At 37.8% G+C, this 25227-nt stretch overlaps 1 long non-coding RNA gene across 1 annotated transcript; it reads right to left on the bottom strand.

Moving 5' to 3' along the window:
• Positions 1-221: 221 nt before the first annotated feature.
• On the bottom strand, positions 222-24529 carry LOC144319342 (uncharacterized). The gene is made up of 2 exons (XR_013385194.1): positions 19589-24529; positions 222-436 (listed from the first exon to the last, which is right to left on the bottom strand). It is a non-coding gene; the product is annotated as an uncharacterized LOC144319342 (long non-coding RNA).
• Between the last annotated feature and the right edge of the window lie 698 nt (positions 24530-25227).

Below are 25227 nucleotides of genomic sequence, written 5' to 3'. Positions count from 1 at the left end.
CTTCTCAAGTACACATGGACCATCCCCCAAGGATACATTATGTGTTAGACCACAAAAACAGAACAATAAGGTTTAGAGGACTGAAATATCAAGCATCATTTCTTGCCACAATGGTATGAAACTAGCAATTGCATGAAGAAAACCAGAAAAATCCACAAACATGCAGAGATTAAACAATATGATAATGAACAAATGAGATAAAGAAAAAATTGAAAGAGAAATTTATTTTTTAAATTTTTTTTAATTTTTATTTATTTATGGTAGTCAGAGAGAGAGAGAAAGAGAGAGAGAGAGAGAGAGAGAGAGGCAGAGACATAGGCAGAGGGAGAAGCAGGCTCCACGCACCCGGAGCCCGACGTGGGATTCGATCCCAGGTCTCCAGGATCGCGCCATGGGCCAAAGGCAGGCGCTAAACCACTGCACCACCCAGGGATCCCTGAAAGAGAAATTTAAAAAATACCTTTAGACAAATGAAAACAGGAAGCAAGAACAGTTCTAATAGGGAAGTTCACAGCAATAAAGGCCTACCTAAGAAATAAGGAGACCCAATAAACAGCTTTTATACCTCAAGGAACTCAAAGAAAAAATGAAGCTTCAAGTTAGAAAAAAAGAGGATATACAAAGATTACAGCAGAAATAAATGAAATAACAAAATGGAAATAAGTACATGCCTATCAATTGCCTTAAATGTAAATGGACTAAATGCTCCAATCAAAAGATAAAGGATGGCAGAATGGATTTTTTTTAAATGCTGTTTATAAGAGATTCACCTCAGACTTAAAGAGCTATTCAGACTGAAAGGGAGGAAAAACATTTAATGCAAACCTAAGTGAGGGGGAAAACAAAAGCCAGAATAGCAATACTTTTATCAGACAAAATTGACTTTAAAACAAAGAGCAAAGAAAAAGACAAAGAAGGATATTACATAATTATGAAACAACCCAAGAGGATATAAGAATCATAAATATCTATACACTCAACACTGCAGCACCTAAATACATAAGGCAAATATTAAATGGACATAAAGAGAAAATTAATGGTAATATAATAATAATAGGTGACTTTAACACCCCATTTACATCAATGGATAGATCATCCAGGTAGAAAAAATATCTGTAAAAAAAGAATATCTTTGAATGACACATTGGACCACATGGATGTAACAGACATATACAGAATATTCCATCCCCAAACAACAGAATATATATTCAAGTGCACACTAAATATTCTCCAGACAGATAACATGTTAGGCCACTAAACAAACCTCAATCAACTTAAGAAGAATGGAATTATACCATGCATCTTTTCTGACCACAACTGCATGATACTAGAAGCCAATCTCTGTCTCTGTCTGTCCGTCTCTCCCCTCCCTTTCTCTCTCTCTCACACACACACACCCCCCCCTAAAAAAAGTCAAATATGTGGAAGCCCAACAAGGTGATACTAAGTAATCAATGGTAAATGAGTCAAAGAAGAAATTGAAAAATACACGGAGACAAATGAAAACAGAAGGGTCTCAAAGATTTGAAAAAGTGATTCTAAGAGGGAAATATATAGCAATATAGGCCTACATCAAGAAACAAGAAAAAGCTCAAATAAACCATCTAACTCTACACCTAAAGGAACTAGAAAAAGAATAAGCAATCCCAAGGTTTGTAGAAGAAAGAAAATAACAAATATCAGAGCATATGACATAAATGACATAGAGACAAAAAATTTTTTAAAAAATTAAATCAAGAGCTGGTTCTTTGAAAAGATAAATGAAATTGATAAACCCTTAGCCTGACTCATCAAAAAAAAAAAAAAAAAAAACCCAAATAAATAAAATCCAAAACAAATGACATCACAAATACAAAGGATTATAAAAGAATGCATTAAAGATTATATGCCAACAAACTGGACAACCTAGACTAAATGGATAAAGTCCTAGCAACATAATTTTCCAAAACTGAATCAGGAAGAAATAGAAAATCCCAAGCAACTGATTACTAGTAATGGAATTGAATCAATAATGAAAAAGTCTCAAATGGAATCACAGACGAATTCAATCAAATATGCTATAAAACTGTAGTCATCAAAACAGTATGGTCCTGGCACAAAAAACAGACACATTGGTCAATGGACCAGAATAGAGAACCCAGAAGTAAACCCACAATTATATGGTCAATTAATCTACAACAAAGGAGGAAAGAATATGCAATGAGGAAAAGACAGTCTCTTCAATAAATAGTGCTGGGAAAACTGGACAGCTGCATGTGGAAGAAAGGAAAGAAAGGAAAGAAAAGAAAAGAATAGAAAGAAACTGGACCACTTTCTGACACCCTACAATAAAATATACTAAAAATGGATTGAAGACCTAAATGCAAGACCTGAGACTATAAAACTCCTACAAGGTAACACAGGCAGTAATTTTTCTGACATTGGCTATAGCAACATTTTTCTAGATATATCTCTTAAGGCAAGGGAAACCAAAGTAAAAATAAACCATTTGGACTACATCAAAATAAAAGGCTTTTGCACAGTGAAGCAAACAATTAACAAAACAAAAAGGCAACCTACTGAATGGGGAAAAAAATATTTGCAATTGCTATATCCAATAAAAGATTAACATCTAAAATATATAAAGATCTTCTACAACACCAAAACAACAAACAATTTAAAAATGGGCAGAGCACCTGAGCAGACATTCCTCCAAAGAAGACATCCAGAGGCCAACCAACACATGAAAAGATATTCAATATCACTCATCATCGGGGAAATGCAAATCAAAACCACAACGAGGTATCACCTTCTATCTGTCAGAAAGGTTAAAATAAAACACAAGCAGTAACAAGTGCTGACGAGGGGAGAAAAAGGAATCTTTATATACTGTTGATGGGGAGCTAAATTGGTTAGAGCCACTGTGGAAAACACTATGAAAGTTTCTCGGCAAATTAAAAATAGATATGATCCAAATTAAAAATACCATATGATCCAAAAAATCCTACCACTGGATATTTACCCAAAGGGGAAAAAAAAAAACACTAATTCAAAGCCATACATACCTCTATATTTATTGCAGCATTATTTACAAGAGCTAACATATGGAAGCAACCTACATGTCCAGTGATAAATGGATAAAAAAATTATTTTATATATATTCATATGCAAGCAAATGCACATACAATGGAATATTGCGCAGCTGCATAAAAGGATGAGATCATGCTATTTGTGACAACATGGATCTAACAGAGAAATAAATAAGACAGAGAAACACAGATACTATAGGACTTCATTTATATATATGGAATCTAAAAAACAAACCAAATGAACAAACAAAAAAGCAGAATCAGATCTATAAATACAAAGAACAAATGTTTGCCAGAGGAAAGGGGGTGGAAGAAATGAGCAAAATGGGTGTAAGGGAGTGGGAGATACAGGCTTCCGGTTATGGGGGAATAAGTCATGGGGTGATAGGGATAAAAGGCACAGCATAGGAACAGAGTCAGATACTGTGATAGCATTCTGTGCTGACAGATGGTGGCTATGCTCCTGGTGACCATGGCATAATGTATAAACTTGCCAAATCACTATGTTGTACACCTAAAACTAATGTTATATTGCATGTCAACTATACGTAATTAAAAAAAAAATCAGAAATGAAAGCAATGTTACAACTGGTACCACACAAGCGCAAAGGACCATGAGGAACTTTTATGTGCAAATGTTTGCAAAAACATTAGACAACATAGGACAAACGTCTAACTTCCTAAAAACATGTAATCTGAGAATGAATTGTGAACAAATAGAAAATCTGAACAGACCAATTACTAGTAAGGAAGCTGAATCAGGAATCAAAAACCTAACACACAGAAGTCCAGAATGAAATAATTTCCCAGTGAATTCTAGCAAACATTCAAAGAATTCATACCAATCCTTTAAAAACTCTCCCCCCAAAATAGCAGAGAGACTGCTTCCAAACTCATTTTAGGAGGTTAGCATTACACAGATCCCAATACCAGACCAGGATACCACAAGAAAGGAAAATTATAGGCCAATATCCCGGTGAACACAGATGCAAAAACCCTCAACAAAATATGAACACATCGGGGTATTTGGGTGGCTCAGCTGCTTAAGCATCTTCCTTCAGTTCAGGTCATGATCCCAGGAGCCCCACATTGGGCTCCCTGCTCAGCGGGGAGTCTGCTTCTCCCTCTCCCTCTGCCCTTCACCCCCACCCATGCGCGCTCTCTCTCTCTCTCTCTCTCTCTCGTTCTGCTCTCTCCAATAAGTAAATTCTTTAAAAAAATATTAATACATCAAATTCAACAATACATTAAAAGGATCATACACCATGATCAAAGGGGTATATTCTGGAGATGAAAGGTTGGCAAACCTTTGCATCTGCAAATCACTTGATGTCATATACTATATTAACAAAACAAAAGATAAAACTCATATGATCATCTGAAGAGATGCATAGAACGCATTTAACAAAATTCAACATCCATTTATGATAAAAACTCTCAAGCATGTATAGAGGGAACGCACCTCAATGTAACACAGGCCTAGAACTAACATCATGCTCAATGGTGAAAATCTGACTTTTCTCTGTAAAAATCAGGAACAAGATTGGGATGCCTGCTCTAACCACTTTTATTTTATTATGGTGCTGGAAGTCCTAACTAGAGTAATAAGCAAGAAAAATGAATAGAGGCATATAAAAAGGAAAGGAAGAAGCTAACCATTTGCATATGACATTATATATATATATATATATATATATATATAGAAAACCCTAAAAACTGCAAATTCAGTAAAGTTGCAGGATATAAAGTCAATACACAAAAATCTGTTGTATTTTATACATTACTAATGAACTATCAGAAAGAGAAAGTAAGACAATAATCCCATTCGTAATTGTTCCAAAAAGAATAAAATATCTAGGAATAAATTTAACCCAGGAGGTAAGAGACTGAAAACCATGATGAAACATTAATGAAAGAAATTGAAGATGACACACATACAAAAATGGAAAATATTCCATGTTCATGTGTTAGAAGAATTAGCATTGTTAATTGTAAAAGAATTAGCATTGCAAAATGACCCTATTGCCCCTAACATTCTTTTTTTTTTTTTTAAGATTTTTATTTATTTTTTCATGAGACACACACACACACACACACACACACACACACACACAGAGGCAGAGACACAGGCACAGGGAGAGGCAGGCTTCATGCAGGGAGCCTGATGTGGGACTGGATCCCGGGTCTCCAGGATCACACTCTGGGCTGAAGGTGGCACTAAACCGCTGAGCCACTGGGGCTGCCCAAACATTCTTTATTCAATGCAATCCCTATCAAAATCCGACGGCATTTTCTACAAAATTAGAACAATCCTAAAAAACTTTATGGAACCACAAAAGATGCTCAGTAGCCAGAGCAATCTTAAACACAAAGTTGAAGACATCATGCTTCCTGATTTCAAACTATATCACAAAGCTATAGTAATCAAAAACAGTAGGACATTGACCAAAAACAAAAAACCCCAAAACCAAAAAACCCACATAAATCAATGGAACAGAATAGAGACCTCAGAAATAAGCTCATATGATGGAGAAAGGACAGTCTCTTCAATAAATGGTGCTGGGAACTGGACTTTCTTACACCATACACAAAAATTAACTCACAATAAAGACTTGAATGAAAAAAACCTGAAACCATAAAACTCTCCCCACGCCTCAAAAAACATAAGCATAAGGGTTGGTGGTGATATTTTGAATTTGACACCAAAAGCAAAAACAAGAAATAAGCAAATATAACTACCTCAAACTAAAAGTCCTCTAGGTAGCAAACCATAAGTAAAATGAAAAGGCAGCATACTGAATGGGAAAAGGTATTTACAAAGCATTTATCTGATTAGGGGTTAGTATCCAAAAGATATATAGAACTCATACAACGCAACACCAAAAACAATAGGATTAAAAATGGGTTGAAGAAAAAAAAAATGGGTTGAAGTTGTAAATAGATATGAAAATACGCCGAACATCATTCATCATCAGGGAAATGCAAACCAAAACCCCAATGAGAAATCACCTCACACCTATTAAATAGCTATTATCAAAAAGACAAGAAATACTAAAGTGTTGACAAGAATATGGAAGACAGAACCCTTGTGCACGGTTGATGGGAATGTAGAATTGTTTCTCAAAAAAATAAAATAAAAATAGAACTACCATATTATCCAACAATTCCACTTTTGGGTATTTATCCAGAGAAAATGAAAACACTCAAAAAGATGTCTCTACCCCCATATTCATGGTAGCATTGTTTACAATAGCCAAGATATTAAAACAACCTCAGTGTCTATCAATAGATGAATGGATAAAGAAATTGTATATATACACAATGGAATTTTTTTAAAGATTTATTTACTCATGAGAGACACACAGAGCGAGGCAGAGACACAGGCAGAGGGAGAAGCAGGCTCCCTGCAGGGTGCCCAATCCCAGGACCCTGGGATCACGCCCTGAGCCAAAGGCAGATGCTGAGCCACCCAGGCATCCCTACACAATGGAATATTTAGCCTTTAAAAAGAATGAAATCTTGCCATTTACAACAACATAAATGGAACTTGAGGGCATTATGCTAAGTGAAGTAAGACCAAGAAAGACAAATACCATGTGATTTCTCTTACACATGGAATCTAAACAAACAAAAAGCAGCCTCATGGATATAGAGAATGGACAGGTGGTAGCTAGAGCTGGGGGTAGGGGATGGGAGGAATGGTTGAAAGAGATCAAAAGGTAAAAAAATAAAAGCTAAAAATAAATATAAATAAGAAAATAATTGTAAAAGAAACTTGGTCTATGAAGATGCTTTAAATTGTGCCACAAAGTGGGACGCCTGAGTGGCTCAACATTTGAGCATCTGCCTCGGGCTCAGGTCGTGATCCCGGGGTCCTGGGATCGAGTCCCACATCGGGCTCCCTGCAGGGAGCCTGCTTCTCCCTCTGCCTGTGTCTCTGCCCTGCTCTTTCTTAAAAAAATCTTAAAACAAAAAAATTGTACCACCAGGATGCCCAGGTGGCTCAGTCTGTTAAGCATCTGACCCTGAATTTCAGCTAGGGTCCTGGTGTCAGGGTCCTGAGATCAAGCCTTGCATCTGACTCTGCTTCCTGGGGCATCTGCTTCTCTTCCTCTGCTCCTTCCCCCACTCACACACCCTCATTCTCGCTGTTACATAATTGGATAAATGTTTAAAAAATTAAAAAAACTGTACCACAAAGACACTTTGCAGTGCAGTAAATGGCACGTAGATTGAACACTATTGGAATTGAGAGGGCATGGGATCTGAGAAACGGTGGGCTTCATGAAAACACAGAATTTGGATGTTGACAGTGGGCCTTCCCGAGGGGCAAGCAGAACATGCAGGCGAGATATCACAGGCAGTTTATGGAAGTGGAGAGACATTCATGTCATTAAAAATATATGTCCAGTTATTTCCAGCTGATCCAAGACAATTTGATCACGTATCACTCTTACAAATTTTGTTTGGGGAAAAAAAACTGAATTTAACACAGATGAAGGGACCCCAGGGTGGCTCAGCAGTTGAGCGTCTGCCTTTGGCTCAGGTCGTGATCCCGGGGTCCTGGGATCGAGTCCCATGTCGGGCTCCCCACATGGAGCCTGCCCCCTGCCTCTTTCTCTTTCTCTCTGTCTTTCATGAATAAATAAATAAAAATTTTTTTAAAAGGGCAATCCTGTCGGGACCCTTCTCACTTCTGAAAGCTTTCTCTATATCTTTGCTTAATAAACTTCTATCAGTTTACTCACAAAAAACAAAACAAAAGAAAACACGGATGAAAGTTAGCTATTCCCCCCCACAACCTTGTTTACAGGGTACGATGAAAATAAGTCTTAGATAATTCTGCCAATCATAGATATTTGAAAGTATTTTATTATTTTGTTATTCCATAGACATTTGTTAAGCATTTGGTACAAGTAAGCACAAAACTATTCTTGTATTATGTTTCCTAAGCATAGTGAAGTTATATCTAGCTGTTTACCATTTTGGGTGATTTGATCATGTTTTGCATGAAAGGTTCACTTGTATCAGATGTGGTAATAATTCCTTTAAATGGACAAACAACAAGAAATCCTTAGACCGATTGCCAGTCATAAAAGTCTGTTGGAGGAGGAGGGGGTATTCAAGCTTTGGGAATCACCTCTAGAGGAAAACATCTAGAATTTGCTGGATCCTTATACCCAGGTTCTTGAAATAATTGGGAGTATCTGAGCATTTTAGCTAAGCTATTAATACATATCTTGAATACCTTCCTCAGTGAGGGCCCATTGGTAACATTCATCATGTTAATTACAAGCTATCAATGTAATAAAAACCCAATTTTGACACTCTGTGCTAATTAACGAAGCATCTGTCTGGTTTTAATCAATATACTGATAGTAGATGCACTTTTGATAGCTGCCTCTCTGGGGTGGGCTTTCTGTTCAGAATGCTGAAGTACACACTGATTAGGCCAATTGGCTGTGCCAATATAACCTCCCACATGATAGATATATCGCTGTGTGCAGGCAGGAACATTTGAAAGAAAGGAATTTTACATATAACAGCAACAGCGGGCAAAGGCAGCTGTGGAAAATGGCTTAGCAAGGTATAGAGTCGGGCTAAATAACAGAATAAGGCACAGAATTTTCTTAATTACATGGTCTTTTTTTTTTTTTTTTTTTTTTGGTTATTGCAGGAGAGTAACACAACGAGAACTTAAATCCTGGGTGACTCATTTGACCATCGAATTTGGGGGAAGGAAACAAGGGCATGTGAGAAAGATACACAGAAAGCAGGTAGATGCATAATAAAGCCTGAACAGTTGCTGTGCTAAAAATAGTAGCAGAGAAGTGACAGTAAAGCACAAGAGCTATTTATACACAGAATATATAAAAATACTGATTCTGCTTCCCATCCGTTTAATGCGTGGTCTTTCACGGATCTCCTTTAATTTTGATAGAGCCTACAGAAAATGAATAGGAGCTCCACCGAAGAAGAGGATTCAGAGAGACTAGAGTGACTTGTCCACACTTGCGAGCCCAGTACAGTGCCAGTGCTGGGGACTGGGGCGGGGCGGGGGGGGGGGGCAGCAGTGTGGCCACCGCAGAGCACAGGGAAGGGCCAAGCTCCAGAAGCAGACAAGCCTGTGGGGAAAGAGGCACCTGCTTGGTCCGTGACCCTGCCAAACTGGTGCTGCCTCCGTGGTGAGCGGTGTAGAGATCTGTTCCGAGGAAGGTCCCTTCTGACCTAGCAGGTGCACCCACAGGAACGAATCCTGCCCTATTCTCCACTTGTAGGTCCAAGCCTGTTCGAGAGCATGAAGCTCAGTACTGCTTGATATAGCCATTGATTAAGAACAGGTTAATAAATTAGGATGCAAACGACCACTTAAAAGAATATTGTGGGACGCCTGGATGGCTCAGTAGTTGAACATCTGCCTTCAGCTCAGGTCCAGATCCCGGGGTCCTGAGATCGAGTCCCCCCATTGGTCTCCTCACAGAGAGCCTGGTTCTCACTTTGCCTGTGTCTCTCATGAATAAATAAAAATCTTTAAAATAAAAGAATATTGTACAGTTGTTAAAAAGAAAGAGGCTGCTTTTTATGTACTGATATGATCAGAGCCCCAGGCTGCATTAAGGAAAACAGCAAAATCCTGGGGAGAGGGAGGGGGAGGGAATTTACCATGGGCACTTACAAAGAAACAAATACACAGACACACATTACATTTTCCATCTCTTTAAGGATAGAAACAAATGGTGGTTACTTCTTCGGAAAGCAACAGGGTTGGAAAGAAGATTTATTTTTCACCTAATGTCTGTTTGTAGCTTTTGAATCATATAACTTACACTGCTTATTTTTAAAGGCTTTTATCTGAAAAGAAAAGAGAAGAAAAGAGAAAAGAAAAGAGAAAAAAGAGAAAAAAAAAAGAAAAGAGAAAAGAGAAAAAAGAAAAGAAAAAAGTTTGGGCTTTGGACTCAGAGAATTTGTTTCCACTACTTAACTAGCTATGTGAACATGGCCAAGTTTTTTTTTTTTTTTTTCCAACTTAATGTGACATAATAGAACATATGACAAAGTCTCTTATGAAGCCAACACTTAGACACAATTATTGTCAAACTTTGATGTAATTCCTCATAGTCTCTAAAAAATAAAAAAAATGGTGGGGGCACCTGAGTGGCTCAGTGGTTGAGCATCTGCCTTTGGCTCAGGGCATGAACCCGGTCCTGGAATTGAGTCTCGCATCAGGCTTCCTGCAGGGAGCCTGCTTCTTGGTCGGCCTGTGTCTCTGCCTCTCTCTCAGTGTCGCTCATGAATAACTTGTCTTAAAAAATATTTTTAAAAACCACTTTACTTCTTTCTGATACATGTAACAGTTAAATTTTAAAATGTATATTACAAAATTCATCAACCCATGTAAGGTATAGTGATTTGTGCTGAAAAATTAGAACATTGGGAAATATTTAAAGGTTTACTGGTCAATAAGTGTACCATGTTTTCCTGTTGAAGTCCCAAAATCATCTTTATTGTCAAATGCATCCTTCCTGGCTAATAGCATATCCCACCTGGAAAAAGAAGTAGTGACAGTGTTGCTACTTTAAATCCCACAGCTCTGGGAATTTGTATGGAAACAATACAGGTTATTTTGTCTGTGCAGTCCTCTAGTACCACCACGGATTTTAATGCTGGCACATTATGACTCCTGGGAGTGCATCATTCAGTGACTTCCAGGAACTTTAACACTCTTACTATGCTTTATGGATGATGAGGACGAATGCAAGTCTTAGCCAGAGTTTGCAGGAAAATATGAACCATAATTCATTTTCCGGGCGGGTTAAGTTTGCCATTCAGAATTTTATGGCGTAAATACAGAACAACATGTTTTCCAGCAGGGCCTTTGCTTGAGCTCCTTAGGCCATCGTCACAGCAAGTGCAGACCATGCTCTCTTTTTCTGCAGGGCGCCCTGCCTTCCACCACCGCCCGGAGAGAGAAGCATAAGCAAGGGGCCCAGATGCCAAGTGAGAGAAGCAGCCCCATCTGCACAGGGAATGTCTGTCCCAGTTAGGTAGGACCCAAGTAAGACTCAGCCCATGAAGGAGGCTGAGTCCCGGGGCCCAGGGCAAGGTTCCCACTTGCAAAGCCGTCCACGTTGATCTGGACCATTCACAGAGGGAGCATTAAATAGAACAGAAATGAGCATCTGTCTTAAGCCACGTTACTAATGTTTGATCTCTGGTATAGCAGTGTAGCCTTATCATAATTAATATACTCCTATATATCAGATACTGCAAATCTGTCATTTCCATAAATCTGATAAAGCAAAAATAAAATACCTTCTTTTTCTTGCCTAATTTGAACTTGTTAGTGAGGTTGAGCCTTTCTGCTCCGCAGTCATTTGTATTTTTTCTTTGAATCGTCTCTTTTCCTTCTGTGCCCATTACTTTCTCTTATGAACTTTTTCATACCTATTTTTATAAATATATTTCATAAATATATAAAAATATTTCATAAAACAAAAAATAGATTGGGGGAAAATATTTGCAACTTCCATCATGGACAAATAGTTTAATTTTTTTTTCTTTTTTACTGTTTATAGTGTATTTTTGTTTTTGTTGAAGTAAGATTTATTCCTGTCTGTTTAGGTTTTGCTTTAGTCAGATTTTTCATTCTATGCTTTATGTCATTTGCAGAAAGGCTTTTCCCACTCTTACTCATGTTTTCTTCAGTCTTTTTATAGTTTCTTTTTTTACATTTAAATCTTTGTCTGTAATTGATTTTGACAGAAGAATGACGCAAGAATAAAGTTCCCACATGTAACAAGTCTACTGCCACATTGTCTTAATTACTCTTGATTTACAGTATATTCTTACCTTGTGGAAGTAAGTAGTCTACTTTTCTTATTGCTCAGAATCACTCTGTTTCCCTATGTTTTATATTTCCAGGTGGACTTTAGAATCATTTTGGCATTCTAAAAAACAAGCCTATTATGATTTTGTTTGATATTATATTAGTTTACCAATTAAAAAACTGATATTTATATAATACCAGATCTTCTCATCCAAGAGTAAGATAGGTGTCTATTTAATCACACTTCCTGTATTCCAGGGAGATTTATGGTTTTCTTCACAAAAGTACTGCATAGGTCTTATCAAGTGTATTTCTAGGAATCAATTTTGGTGTTATTGCTATCATAAAACAGAAAATATAATGATGCTGATATTTTGCAAATATTAAAAAAAAATCAACAAGAAAATTTTTGTTCCCCACCTCACATTACCAGTTGCACATGGACTTATTTTATGAAACTGATTGTACACTGGAGCATACAATTAAAAAAACCTAGCTCATATGAGCTAGTCTATTCATAAAATTTGTTATGAAGCCATATATCCTAGATTAAAATTATTCAAAGTTTTTAAGATATAAAATATGCACGAGCCAAAAATATTAAGTAACATATAAAACAGTATCTGAATTGCTGATATATTTTCAGGTTATTGATACTTATTACCATAAAATACATAATTCTATTTTATGGATGGGCATGGAAATATTTGTTACAATTAAATATTTGTTACTATTTAAAAACTAAGGATTTCCTCATTTTGTAAAGAGTATATATTAAACCCACAGGACCAAGAAGTCTAAAGAAACCCAAACACAAGAAACGTGACAAAAACTGTACCAAAGTACATCATAATGAAATTGCTAAAAAAAAAAAAAAAAAAAAAAAAAAAAAAAAAACAGGTGAAAAACTTAAAAGTATCCACAGGAAAAGATATATAAAACAAGAACAAAGATAAGATTAATAACAGATTCCTCAATGGATATAACACAACTGAGAAGTCAGTGGAGCAGCACATTTACAGAAAGAAAAAACCCAGCCTAGAAATCTATACACACACAAAAAAAATCTCTTTCTAAAACAAAGGCAAAACAAAGAAAGCCTTATTTTTTAAAATAAAGTTATTTATTTTAGCAAGCTCTATACTCAGTGTAGAGCTCGAACTCACAACCCCCAAGATCAAGAGTCCCATGCCCTTCTGACTGAGCCAGCCAGAGTAAAGACGTGTTTAGACACACAAAAGCACACTAATACTATAATAAATGTTAACAGAAGTCCTTCTAGCAGAAAACAAACAAAACCCAGAAATCCAGATCTATAAAAGGAATAAAAAAGACGAACAAGGGGCATCCTGGGTGGCTCAGTGGTTTAGCACCAGCTTCGGCCCAGGGCCTGATCCTGGAGACCCAGAATCGAGTCCCATGTCGGGCTCCCTGCGTGGAGCCTGCTTCTCCCTCTGCCTGTGTCTCTACCTCTCCCTCTCTCTGTGTCTCTCATGAATAAATAAAATCTTTTAAAAAAATGAACAAAAAAAAAAAAAAAAAAGAATGAAGTAGTAACTACCTGGGAAGATGTATAATATTTAATGTATAAAATATATAAACTTTAGTAGTATTTAAATCTCTTTAAAAGATAATTGACCATTTAAATAATAGTAATAATGCAGTGTTGGGTTTATATCATATGTAAAAAAAGTAAAATGTAGGACAATACCATAAAGATCAGAAAGTGGGAAATGGAAGCATATTATTTTAAGGTTCTAATAATATTACGTATACAGAAGTAGTATAATATTACTTGAAGATAAGATACAACAATACCTCATCACAGTCTAAAAGCCCTAAGGCAATTGCTAAAATAACATATAATTACAGCTAATAAGCAGAGGCTGGGGTGTGGACAAAATGGGTGAAGGTGACCAAAGGTACAAACTTCCAGTTATAGAATACATAAGTACCAGGAATGTAATGTATAGCATGGTGACTATAGTTAATAATAGTGTAGTGTATATTTGAAAACTGCTAAAAGAGTAAAATCTTTTTTGTTTTACATATTTTATTTATTTGTTTGAGACAGAGAGAGAGCAAGCACATGCATGCAACTGGGGGCGGGGGGGGAAGAGTAGGAGCAGAGGGAGGGGGACAAGCAGACTCCACTATGAGCTGAGTTTGGACCCAAGGTAGGGCTCCATCTCAGGACTCTGAGATCATGATCTGAGCCGAAATAAAAAGTTGGCTAACTTAACCAACTGAGCCACCCAGGTGCCCCCTAAGAAAGTAGGTCTTAAAAGTTCTCATCACAAGAAAAAAAAATGTAATTATAAGTGGCAATGAATGTTGACTAGATTTATTGTGGTGATCATTCTGCAGTATATGCATGTATGCAATTACTACATTGTACATCTGAAACTAATACAATGTTATGTGTCAATTATATATCAATTTTTAAAAAAGATTTTATTTATTTATTCATGAGAGATAGAGCGGCAGAGACACAGGCAGAGGGAGAAGCAGGCTCCATGCAGGGAGCCTGATATGGGACTCAATCCCAGGACTCCAGGATCACGCCCTGGGCCAAAAGCAGACGCTCAACCACTGAGCCACCCAGGCGTTCCATACGTCAATTTTTTTAAAAAAGAGTTCAATACCCTTCTCTCAATAATTGATTGGTAGAACATTAAACCAGAAAATGAGTAAAGATGTTCAACACTTAAGCAACACTGTCAACCAACCGGTTCTATTTGACATTTCTAAAACACCCTATCTTGGAACGCCTAGGAGGCTCAGCGGTTGAGCATCTACCTTCAGCTCAGGGTATGATCCTGGAGTCCTGGGATCAAGTCCCACATCAGGCTCCCTGCACGGAACCTGCTTCTCCCTCTGCCTATGTATCTGCCTCTCTCTCTGTGTGTCTCTTAGGAATAAATAAAATCTTTAAAAATAAAAATAAAAAAATAAAATACTCTATCTAACAAAAACAGAATACACATTCTTTGCAGGTGCACATGGAAAATGTACCAAGACAGACCATATTCAAGGTGATAAAATTTTCTAATTCAAATCATACAAAGTAACTTCTCTAACCATAATGTACTTAAATTAGAAATAGAAAAATCTAAGGGAAAAGTCTCCAAATATATAGAAGCAGAACAAAATATTTTAAGATAACATGTGAGTCAAAAAATAATCAAAGGGAAATGAGAAATTATATGGAAATAAAAAACACAACATCAAAATTGGGTGGATGCCTACAAACCAAGACTTGGGAAATTTATAAGCAATAAATGGTCATATTAGAAAATAAGAAAGATCTCAAACCATAAACCTCCTAGAAGAAAACTAGGCAGTAAGCTCTTTGACATCTGCCTTAACAACAGTTTTCTAGATCTCTCTCTTCTCGGGCAAGGGAAACAATAGTTTATTTTTGCTTGAGATTATACCAAAATAAATCAGTAAAGCAAAAAGGCAACCTATTAGGGAAAATATTTGCAAATAATATATCTGATAAAAAGTTAATATCTAAAATATGTCAAGAACTCCTACAACTCAACATCAAAAACAATCCAATTAAAAAATGGGCAGAGGACCTCAACAGACTTTTCAAAGAAGACCTATAGTTAACCAACAAGCACATGAAACTGTGCTCAGCATCACTCACCATCAGAGAAATGCAAATCCAAACCAAAGAGAGGTCTACGCCTTATACCCGTCAGAATGGCTAGAATCAAGAAGATGATAAGCATTCATGAGGATGTGGAGAAAAAGGAACCTTCATACACTGTTGGAATATAAATTGGTAATAGTCACCATAGCCACTCTTTTTTGGAGTTTCCTCAGAAAATTAAAAATACTATATGATCCAGTAATCTCACTATTTGATATTTATCCAGAGAAAGCAAAAACATCAATTCAAAAAGATATATGCAGGGCAGCCCTGATGGCCCAGTGGTTTGGCGCCGCCTTCAGCCTGGGGAGTGATCCTGGAGACCCGGAATCAAGTCCCACATCGGGCTCTCTGCATGGAGCCTGCTTCTCCCTCTGCCTGTGTCACTCTCTCTGTCTCTCATGAATAAATAAATAAAATCTTAAAAAAAAAACACAAAAAGATATATGCACCCCAATATTTACAGAATTATTTATAATAGCCAAGATATGGAAGCAACCTAAGTGTACATCAATAAATGAATGCATAAAGAAGATGTGGCATTTATATATAATGAAACGTTACCCAGTCATAAAAAAGAATGAGATCATGCCATTTACACAACTTAACATTTTCCACTTAAGGATGGACCTTAAGTCAGACAGAGGAAGATAAACACCATATTATTTCACTTACATGTGAAATCTTTCTTTTTTTTTTTTTTTTTTTTTTATGATAGGCACGCAGTGAGAGAGAGAGAGAGGCAGAGACACAGGCAGAGGGAGGAGCAGGCTCCATGCACCGGAAGCCCGACGTGGGATTCGATCACGGGTCTCCAGGATCGCGCCCTGGGCCAAAGGCAGGCGCCAAACCGCTGTGCCACCCAGGGATCCCACATGTGAAATCTTAAAAGCAAAACAAATGAGCAAAGAAGCCAAAAAATGGACTCTTAAATACAGAAAACAAACTGATAGTTGCTGGCGTTGGGTGGAGGGTGAGTGAGGAGTGAGAAAATAAGCAAGATCTCAAATTAATGACCTCAGCTTCTACTTTCAGTAGTTAGAGAAAGAGTAAATTAATTCCAAGGTAAGCAGGAGAAGGGGAATACAAATCGGAATGAAAATTAAGAAAATAAAAACCTAAAACAATAGATAAACATCAATGAAACTAAAGCCCGTTGGAACGATTAGGAAAGAATGCAGTACAAAAGTTACCATTATCAAGAATGAGAAAAATGACATTACTAGAGATTCCATAGGTGTTAAAAGGATAATATCATGAGCAATTTACACCAATAAATTTGATAATTTGATAACTTAGATCAAATGACACATTTCTTAAAAGATACAAACTGCCAGAGCTTGCCGAGGAAGAACGATAAGACCCAAATAGCCCTATATCTATTAAAGAAATTGAATTAGTAGTTGAAAGATTTCCCACAAAGACAACTCCATGCTCAGAGGGCAGCACTGGTGAATTCTAAATATTTACAAATTCTTCACAAACTCTTCCAGAGATTGAAAATGAGGGTAAATGTCCCAACTCATTCCATGAGTCCAGAGATTACTCTGATACAAAGCCAAAGATATTACAAAGAAATTGCAGATCAGTATTTTTATGTAATAAACAGGGATAACAAAAACCCTAAGCAAAATTTTTACAAATGGAATCCAATGTATGTGAAAAGGATAATTAATACATTTTGACCAAGTAAAGTTTATCCCAAGAATGCAAGATCGTTTTGATGTTTGAAAATCCACCAGTGTAGGCCAGTGGCACACGGCTAATTCATCTGAATAGAAAAATCCATCAATGTAACTTACCTTGCTGACACATTAAAAAATATATATCTATAAAACATATAAATTATATGTGATTATCTCCATAGATGTGGACAATCATATGAGAAAACCTAACTTCCATTCTTTTTTTTTTTTTTTTAAGATTTTATTTATTTATTTATTCATGAGAGACTCAAAGAGAGAGGCAGAGACACAGGCAGAGGAAGAAACAAGCTCCATGCCGGGAGCCCGACGCGGAACTCGATTCTGGGACCCCAGGATCACACTCTGGACTGAAGGCAGCGCTGAACTGCTGAGCCACCCAGGCTGCCCTCTAATTTTTATTCTTGGTTAAAAAAACAAACAAACAAACAAACAAACAAACAAAAAACAAACACAAAAACAAAACAAAACAAAACTCTCTGACACCCTGACAGAGGGCATTTACTTAAAATCCCCTAACTAGCATCAAACTTAATGATGTTAAACTAAATCATTTTCCCCTAAAATCAGGAACAAGGCAAGGATGCCTACTCTCAATATTAAAGATTCTAGCCATTGTGAGAAAGCAAAAGAGAATAAATAAAAAGAATTCATATTGGAAAAAGTAAAACTGTCTTTTTTCACAATGACCTGTTCCCTTCTGTAGAAAATCTGATGAGATCTGTAAAAACCCTGAGAGCCCATAAATGAGCTCAGTGAGTTTTCAGGATACAGGATCTACATATAAGCACTGTTTCTATATACTAGCAATAAAGATTCGAAAATTAAAAATACCACACAGTATTGTTTATAATGGTACCAAAACCATGAAAAGTCAGGGAATTAAGTCTAACAAAAGATATGAAAGGCTTACACACAAAACTATGAACAATGCTGAGAAAAATTAAAGAAGACTTAAATAAATGGAGATACACCTTATTCCTTAGTCAGAAACTCAGTATTGTTTTTGGTTCTGCCGAATTCATTCTGGCTTCAACACAAGCTCTACCAAAATCCTAGCAGGTGTTTTTGTAGAGATTTTGACAAGCTGATTCTAAAATTCACATGAAAATTCAAAAGATCGAGAATAATCAGAACAACTTTGAAAATGACAACAAAATTTAAGGTCTGACACTAACATTTCAAGAATTATTATAAGGCAAAAGCAATCAAGTCAGTATGCTATTAGCATACATAAATAGACTAATGGAATAGATTAATGGAGTTAAAGGGTCCAGAGACAGACATTTTTTCAGCAACTAATTTTTGACAAAATTGCCAATATGATTTAGTGGAGAAATGACAGCCTTCTCATCTAGAACAACTAAAGATCCTCGTGTTAAAAAACAAAATAAACAAAATCTTGATCCATATTTTGCAACATAAAAAAATTTAACTTAAAATGAATCATAGGCCTAAATGTAAAACCTGAAATGGTAAAACTTCCATAAGGAAACGGGGGGAAAACTTTTGTGACCTCAGTTTAGGCGAAGATTTCTTAGCTAGGACACCGAAAGCACAATTCATAAAATAACAAATTGTTCAAATTTCTGCACATTGGAAGACACAGGTAAAGGATAAACAAAAAAAGAAATTACAAGCCACAGACTGGTTGAAAATAATTTCAGAGCATATATCTGATCAATTACTTATATTTGGAATATATGAAGTACTCTCAAAACTCAGTCATTAGAAAATAAACCAATTTTTTAAACTCCCAAAGGTTTCAGGGGTAAATTCACCAAAGAAGATATGACCAGCACATTAGGAAGTACTCAAAATCACTGATCACAGGAAAATGCAAATTAAAACTATAATGGCATAGCACTACACACTCGGTAAGACACCTAAAATTAAAAAGCTATTTAATGACTGATGTTGACAACCATGTGGAGAAGCTAAAATACTCCTACAAGGCTCGTGGGAATGCGAATGGAACCACTTGGAAAAACAGTTAGACTGCGTCTTGAAAACTTAAATACATTAGAGCATATGATAAAGCTCTTCTACACCTGAGTATTTACTCAAGGATTGTAAGCATGCGTCCCTGCAAAGATTCTTCAGTGCAGATTGGTAAAAGCTCTCTTTGTCATAGCCTCAAACGAGCAAAAACCCAAATGTCCATCAACAGAGAAACGGGTAAGGGAGCTATAGTTTATTCATGCAGGGGAATTCCACATGGATCTACCTCCAAATAATTATACTGGGCAAGAGAAGCCAGACACTCCTCCCCTCAAAATAGAACAGGCTGTATTATTCCACTCATAAAATTATAGGAAATGCAACTTACCTTATAGGGACAAAATACATCAGTGGTTTCCTGGGTGTGGTAGAAGAGGATGGAAAGGAACAGGAGAGGTGGCTGGTGGCTGAGCCTGGTGGCTCAGCGGTATAGCGCCGCCTTCAGCCCAGGGTGTGGTCCTGGAGACCAGGTATCGAGTCCCACGTCGGGCTCCCTGCATGGAGCCTGCTTCTCCCTCTGCCTGTGTCTCTGCCTGTGTCTCTCATGGAAAAATAAATAAAATCTTAAAAAAAAAAAAAAAGGAAAGGAATGGGTGGAGTTGCACGGGCAACTTTTGGATCTGATGGACATATTATCTTGATTATAATGGTTTCATAAGGTGTACATATGTTAAAATGTACATCGTGCAGTTTCTCGTATGTCAATTATAACTCACCAAAGCTGTTAAAGTTATTAATTTCATAAGATAATGAGAACCTAGCTTAATCCGATCATCCCTATGAAGAGATGGGGAAAAAAGGAAGACTTTCATAATACAAATCAAAGCTTGAAGACTGTTTCTTACAAAGGTTTGCTTCTTTGTTTTATTGTTTGTTGTTTGTCTTACCTTTCATTGATGCTAGTTCCCGAGAGTCCCCATAAGACTGTTTTGATATAGAAGTGAGCAAAAATCCCATACCCCAAAACTCTCTAGAAAATATCCTGCTCCTTTAAAATTCAAAACGACCCATTTGTCATCATTAGAGGGAAAACAGTTTCTCTGCTGATTATAATCCAAACTTGTTATGAAGTTACAGCCAATGTTCAGTCTTACAAATCATGATTACTCCCTGAGTCTATAAACCAGGGAAATAGGAATGCCCAGCTTAATGAATTGATCACCATTGTGTGCTTGAGGCCTCTTTCTTCTCATCCTTTTTATTCTAATGTGCAGATATAAATTCATTCTGTATAAGCTTGGATTCAGTTTATAAAATTTAGCAGAAAGTCTTCAGAACCCACAGAGCCCAGGTGGAGAGATTCTGTTCTTTATCTGGCCTCCTGCCTCTGCTATAGCTTCTGAATGGATGGAAAGTCTTTAGAGCGAGGCTGTGCCCCCACCCTCCACCCCCAGCTCAGCACCTGTCAGATCTTGGGAGAAGGCAAACACAGCAGTGGAGCAGAGAGGGGACAGAGTTATGTTTCAGTGAGCATCACAAAAGGCAGATGAAACCGAGGCCAGGACCCCAAAGCCCCCTGCTCTTGGACTGTGCTATCCGAGGCTTCTTTACATTATTTTGAAATTATAATAAGCAACTGTTTTCATTTTGAGAGATTCCCTTCACGTTTTCTTTCTGCTCCTCGGTTCCAAACTTCATGGCTCTTCAGAAACTCAACGTGGAGAAATTTCAAGTGGGAAAACTCTAGCCACCTGTGAGAGGCACAGAATATCATCAACTGCTGAAAAAAAAAAAAAAATGGGATTGGTTTCTCCACCTGGCTTTGTATGCGGTATCCAGAGAACAATGCCTTCCTTGGAGACTGTCTCGGGACAGTCACTTGAAGTGACTGTGAAGATGAGGAATCAACAAAAGCAGAAAGTGGCAATAAAGTGACTTTATGAGGAATTTTGGGGCTTATGTTCATTTTCCCCATTCATTGGTACACCTCCCCTCTCAAACAGTTGAAAGATTTTGGCCATAAAAATTGCCTTGATTAGAGAATTATCAAAACCCATTTCAAGAATACCCCATTTCTATACTATCTTATGGGTGAAGTGCTTTTTATTTTGCCCAAGTTCCTATCTCCTGCTCACAGGTTTTAATTATAACAGTTATCTTAACCATTTACACATTTACATACAATTTTTCCCCACCACTTAGCCAAGAAATTTCCCACAAACACTGCCTATTTTTTTTCAACACAACATACATATGGCCATTACTTTTCCTTTTGTTTTTTTTCCCCTCTTTTATCCTCAAATGTATTTTCCCATTCTGCTTCCATTCTTCTGATGCCTACACATTTTGCAGACTTCTACATTTCTATTCTTTCCAGACCCATTGTTTTTCCTCTCTTCTCCCACTCAAAAGGTACCTGTGAATGAGCAGCAAAAAAAAAATCACCTTGGTACAGAACCATCCGGAGGCTTTGGAGACGTGCAGACCTGGACTTGACCAGGGACCTAACACCTCCATCTTTCTGCTTCAGCATCTTTAAAGGGCCTCGTAGTGTTGTTGTGGGGATTGAATGCGATGATGTAGGCTCCAAAATACAGCTGCCCCCACTCTTCCCTTTTTCTTCCCTCCCCCCGTTTTTTTTGGCCAAGTGGACTCCAAATCTTTTTGTATTAATACATAAACATCAGTTGAACTTCCAGCCCTGTGTTCAGTAGATGTGCTGTCTATACTATCTCAATCATTATGATCACAGTGTCATTCCTGGTGCTACCCCAGCTTGCAGAGAAGGGGACTTAGGCTTACAGAGGTAAAGTCACTTAGTTCCCCAAAGTTACACACAGAATAAGCTGCAGGACTAGCTTTGAACCTCTGCTACCTGGTTTCAGAGCCTGAGCCCTTGCATACTGAGCCCCTTCTTGTTCTAGGACCTCCATGCCTTTCTTTTGGAGAGACCCTATTTTTCCTTCTTGTTCTTTTCTAGATGTATCTTCTAGCTTTGATTTTATATTAGTCCTATCACCTGAAATATTTTGCCAAGTAAAATAGATAAAAATACCAGCATTAAATTTTTTCTTATCACTGATATATATATATGTACATATATGTATATGTGTTATATACACACACACACAATATATAGATTTTTTGGTCTTTTTTGTGAAAAGACTCCCATGAGTTCCTGTCTTCGTCTTCAACTTCAAATTCTGTAGTTGCTTTCCGATGCCTAGCAACCCTGCCTGCACGTCCAGGGACTCTTTGGGTCTCCCCTTGGAGGTAGCCTGGCATTTGCAATTCCCTCCTCCTCTTTCTCATGCTTGGTTCACCCTTCACTTTGTCTGCTGTGTAGCTTTTTCTCTCCAGAGCTGGGCTTCCTCCTCCCCAGTCTTCAGACCTCAGGCAGTGGGTTTCAGAATTCTCTCTCCAATCCTGTCTTCTTCATATGGAAATGCAAGAACTGAAAAGGACCCTGCCTCCATCAGGCCTCTTGTAATAGTCTGACTCCCGTGTTTATGCTCACCTTCTGAGGCTTGTAAGCCTCCCTTCTCTGTGCTCCACTGGTGGGCAAGCTCAAAGGAGGGGGTTCAAGCCTCACAAGGCACTGCCCTCACCCTGGCCTGATCCCCTGTCCACCTCACTCTGCTCTCCCTGTCTTCTTCCCAAGCCATTCTGGGTACACCTGGGAGGCCTGCTCTGATCATCCCCAAAAGACTTGTTATGGGAGTAATTAGCCTCTTCATACCTCTTGGTATATGTGTGTGGGATCATTAGTTTGGGTGTCTGTACCACATTTGGGGTTGAGAGTCCACCCTGCTCCTGCAGAGTTCCCGCACTTGCCACTGAAGGAAGCCTTGTCCTTTTTCCTCTCTCGAGGGTCCTTCTGAGTCGGCTGCCTTGGTACAGAAGGTGCCCAGACATTCCTTGACTTGCCTCACTGCTGGTCTAGCCTGGACTGCTAACTTTCCTGACCTTAGTACCTATCCCAATTGACTGTTTTCTTTCTTTCTTTTATTCATATAAACCAAGAATTCTCACCAGCCTGCCCATTATTTGTGTTTATTTAATCTTATTATAGTGTTTTGTTTCTCTTATGTTTATCCTTTTCCATTTGGGGTTGCATTTTGCTTCTACTTGTATAGCGTATTCCTTATTCAATTTAATAAGCGTTACTGATCAGTCGTGTCTCATACAAGAGATGGATTTGTTGGACAAGGAGTATTTCCAGTCATGGTTTTGCAACTTTTCAGTCAGCAAGGGCTCCTTTACCTTAAACCATGCTTATATATTTACAGTGGAGATAATAAATACTGCCTCTAATTATTGGAATGTTCATTTTATTTTTTAAGATTTTTTTTTATTCATGAGAGACAGAAACAGAGAGAGAGGCAGAGACACAGGTGGAGGGAGAAGCAGGCTCCCTGAGGGGAGCCTAATGCAGGACTTGATCCTAGGATTATGCTCTGAGCCACTGAACCACTCAGGTGCTCCTGGAATGTTCATTTTAAAGGTAATGTATTTTCCAATTGAAAAGATAATATATGTGTGTAGATATATAAAAGATAGACAAAGAAGTCTCCTTACCTCAGACCTTCCCACCCCCTTCCTAGAGGCAATCACTTTAACATTTTATTAGGTATTAGGTATATACCAGGTATATAACACACACACATATATCCCTATATACACACAAAATTTTTAAAATTATACCTTTATAGATATATGTAGACACACATGTAAATACTTATTCAAAAATCCTTACAATGGGGCACCTGCATAGCTCAGTCGATTAAGTGTCTGCCTTTGGCTTAGGTCATGATCCCAGGGCCCTGGAATCAAGACCCATGCAAGGAGCCCACTTCCTCCCTCTGCCCACTTATGCTCTGTGGCTACCTCTGTCTCTCACAAATAAAATCTTAAACAAAACACAACCCTCACAAATGGGGTGCATGATTGGCTCTGTCAGAAGAGTGAGTGACTCTTGATCTCAGAGTTAAAGGTTTGAACCCCATGTTGGATGTAGAGATAGATTCATTCATTCGATAAACCAAAGGCCTCACAAATGAAAATACGCTATATGAAAGTAGGCCTTGTCTGCCTTAAGTGCTGTGTCTCTAGGGCTCAGACAATACCTGGCCTATATTTATTTTTAAATTAAAAAATGTAAAAACATTACTTTAAATTCAGTTTGCCAACATATAGTATAACACTCAGTGCTCAATACCTGGCCTTTAGAAGGCACTCACTCAGGGACGCCTGGGTGGCTCAGGGGCTGAGTGTCTGCCTTCGGCTCAGGGCATGACCCCAAGGTCCTGGGATCAAGTCCCACATTGGACTCCCTGCAGAGAGCCTGCTTCTCCCCTTGCCTATGTCTCTGCCTCTCTGTGTCTCTCATGAATAAATAAAAAATTTTTAAAGCACTCATTCAATAGTTGTTGAATGAACGAATGCTGTTCACAGAATTTATCTTGAGAAGTGTCCCTTGTCACACAGAGGTCCTACCTCATTCTTTGTAAAGCAAAGGTTAGTCCATGTTCTAGGTTTGTTATTAATTTATTTAACTGAGAGACTACGATGGACATCGAGTTTGTTTTCGACCTTTTTTTGCCTCCAAGATTAATAAGTAATGTTGCCGACATCTCTCACGTCCTGCTTTCCCACTCTGCTGTTTACAAAAAGTTCTTTCCTCTTTTCAGGAATAGGTCATAAAAATGCATCATCCCTTTAGAGGTTTCTGGCTTTTCTTTCTGGAAAATAAAACCGAAAAAACCCAAACTGTGAAAGCTGCCTTCCTTGGAGACTGTCTCGGGACGATCACTTGAAGTGACTGTGAAGGTGAACAAGGAATCAACAAAAGCAGAAAGTGGCAATAAAGTGACTTTATGAGGAGTTTTGGAGCTTATGTTCATTTTCCCCATTCATTGTGCACCTCCCCCTCAAACAGTTGAAAGATTTTGGCCATAAAAATTGCCAAGAATACCCCATTTCTATACTATATAATGGGTGAAGTGCTTTTTATTTTGCCCGATTTCC

Source organism: Canis aureus, chromosome 1 (assembly GCF_053574225.1).
Source record: "Canis aureus isolate CA01 chromosome 1, VMU_Caureus_v.1.0, whole genome shotgun sequence".
NCBI classification, from domain to species: domain Eukaryota; kingdom Metazoa; phylum Chordata; class Mammalia; order Carnivora; family Canidae; genus Canis; species Canis aureus.
The sequence above is the reverse complement of the archived record's forward strand: the minus strand, read 5'-3'. Positions and strand labels throughout refer to the sequence as shown.